This window comes from Syngnathus leptorhynchus, chromosome 5 (genome assembly GCF_054491065.1).
Source record: "Syngnathus leptorhynchus isolate UIUO chromosome 5, UIUO_Slep, whole genome shotgun sequence".
NCBI lineage: Eukaryota > Metazoa > Chordata > Actinopteri > Syngnathiformes > Syngnathidae > Syngnathus > Syngnathus leptorhynchus.
In genome coordinates this window covers 13953908-13957202 of record NC_141199.1, presented here as the reverse complement: position 1 = coordinate 13957202, position 3295 = coordinate 13953908, and positions in this window count along the sequence as shown.

Genomic DNA, 3295 nt, shown 5'->3' with positions numbered 1-3295 from the left:
ACACGCTCTCGGGGTTTAAACAAATGTTATCTTTGCATAGGTAAATCAAGATGTCTTCTCTGGGGTTGTCACACTCCCACTGAAGTGGTGTATCATTTTCAGTGTTCTGCTCTTCTGTTTTGTACAAAAATACAGTGAGCTCGTCAAATCACAACGTAAAGTACCTTGTAAAATTTTGACCTACTTAATCTTTCGATCTGTTGTAAGATTCAACAAATACCAAAATGATACATTTTCTTCCCTGTAATTCATGTTTATTGGTGTAGGCCTTAATGTGCCCCTAGAACATTATTTCAGTCATTTGAAAAAAAAACAAAAAAAAGATTCTGATTAATCCATGATCTGATTTTATTCTGATTAATATCGGAATCAAAAAATCCGCACGGGTCTGTTTTTCTGAAAAGACAGACCTAATTTTCCCTTTCACTGTCAGATATCAGATGGAGGAAGGGCAGAAAGATTGGTGTGGAAGTGTGAGGCTATTGCAGGCTGTGCATGTGTGTGTGTGTGTGTGTGTGTGTGTGTGTGTGTGTGTGTGTGTGTGTGTGTGTGTGTGTGTGTGTGTGTGTGTGTGTGTGTGTGTGTGTGTGTGTGTGTGTGTGTGTGTGTGTGTGTGTGGTGCATATAGAGCAGTTGGGGGAAGAGATGCAGAGAGAAAAAGGGAGTCTACAGCTGGAAGAAGCAGAAATGAGCACAGGCGTGAAATTGGTACTGTACCCTCCACCACCCACAGGCCCCTTTCTCATCACAACCCCCCCGCCCCCAAGCACCACTTTCTTATCCCCTCCGCTCGGTTCCACACAAGAAAACGGCGCCTCGGCTCTAACTGTAGCCTTGCTTGTGTGCTCCCCTCGCGAACGAAGTGTGTCGCTTGCACTTGCTATGCCCAAGTAATGCATTGTTGCATTGTTACTCCACTCATATACGCATCATAAACACACACACACACACACATACACACACACACACACACACACACACACACACACACACACACACACACACACACACACACACACACACACACACAGCACCCAACCATTTCTGCTTCTTGTTCGGAGTGGTCATAACTCACCTTAATTATATTTGGTAGGTGGTGCTCAGACACGGCGTGCATGATGAAATGTAGCCAGTAAGTGGAGTGAAGCCAAGACACTGGATGGGGGGGGCAGTCCACCTATTGCCCCCCTGCAAAACACACTTTATACATTTACGGTCGATTCAAACTCACCCTTGGCTCGGATAAAATACACTCATTAAAATACACGAGTAATAGGACAGGCACTTAAAGACGGGAATGCAAAATTACTTTGGCCGTCTGCATACATGTGCATGCATTATTACATCTGCACATATTGGAGGAAACATAAAGATTTATATGGCACTGCCATTTCAAAGTAGAAACAACATCAATTTAACAGATATATTTTCTTTAAGTCTTAAATTTCATTTGGTTAAAGTTTAAATCTATCCCCAGGCAGTAACTGTAGTTGTCACCAATGCTAACCAAAACAGCAGCACCTGTGCAACAATTATATAACATAGGGAGCATTGTAATCATCTGGAGCTCATCTAGTCTGCATTCCCGTTTCATCTGTATTTTTAAATAAAAATTAAAAAAAGTAACTGTAGTTGTCTCCATTGCTAACCAAAACAGCAGCACCAGTGCAACAATTAAATAACATAAGACTATCTCATGTAGTCTGCATTCATGTTTCATGTGTATTTTTAAATAAAAATACAACACCAATTAATATAGACTCACCATATTCACATGAAATAAAAAAAAATGGGTATTTTTGTCAAGTCAGCGCTGTGCAAGAGTATCTAATGACTTAGTTGATGATTGGAGAGGCGCTCAGTTAATACCACCTTTGCTCCTCACGTGCACGTGCTTTATAATAATGATTTCTGACTCCTATACAAATCCGGTCTCACACTTGTCATATGTCTGTATGCACATACACACGCACTCTCTGGAAACCTTTAATCAGTGTCGTAGTAAATCAGGGACCTGGGGTGAAATAGTGGGTGGCATAATAAGCTCCTCTGACTGCTGAGAATGTTTGCGTGCTGATTTGTTGAAGTGACTGGATGCGAATAATTCACGCTACCCATGTCAATCCTCCTTTTTCCTTGTGTGGTTCCAAAGCTAACACTGGAAAAGATCTTAACTGGTCAATTTCACTGTCATTGCTCTAATTCACGTGTTAAAACCAGTAACAGTGATGGTAGTGGTGGAAAAATGGAACTAGAACAGGAAATAAAACGTGTGATATCGAAACATCCCCTTCCATCTATTTGTCAGAACAAGTCAAATAAAGACGGATTGCCTTCAGCATTCTCTCTGGATAAGGTTTTATTGGGTTAATAAAAAGTCTTTGGCTCAAAACAAACCTTTGGCTATAGCTGCACCGGTCATGTGAATAAACATGTCTGTTAAGGGAGTTCAAAAGGTAAAATTGCTTGAGGGGGGATCTATAGTGTTGAGTTCTTTTCCCACCAGAATAGTGAGTTGGAGTTTAAAAAAATGAAAAGAAGTGGAAGCCAATTGACTTTCCACTGCAGCAAGAGGAAATGCAACAAAACCTCGCTGCATTGTTATCTCTTGCTCCGCCTCCCTCAGTAGCTAAAAGAGGGACGGTAATTCTAATGGGGTCCTACTTCACACCTCCAATTTGTCTTTTGCCACTCCCCCCCCCCCCCCCCCTTCCCTTCTCTTCTATCCTTACTACCTCCCTCTCCTTTTTCCCTCTGCAACCATGGCGCAATGTGATGGAGATGTGTGTGTGTGTGTATGGGGGGGGGGGGGGGGGAAGGCAACATGCCCGAGGGATTATACAGCCCTCTCGCATGAAAGATTCATGATGCACAAAAGTGTGTGTCGGCGTGTGTTTGTGCGTTTGTCGGGCATGGCTGCAAAGGGAACACAGACGGTGGGGGTAAGGGGACGAAAGTGGGGGTATAGGTACAGAGTGTGTGACAAATAGGTTGAGTGCAGCAGGGTTTGCTCTCCACGTTGTGATTATACTGCTGAGCACACACACACACACACACACACACACACACACACACACACACACACACACACACACACACACACACACACACACACACACACACATATAATGTATACACAGTCTTGTTTTTTTTTCCAGACAGGCGTTAAAAAACAAAAACAAAATGTACTTATATTTGTTTACTGGGTTTATGTGAGATTATTTGACTGCCAAGTAAGCGCCGATGCGCGATTGCCTTCTCGTTCCAAGTTTCAAATCGGGGCTCAGCTTTCCAG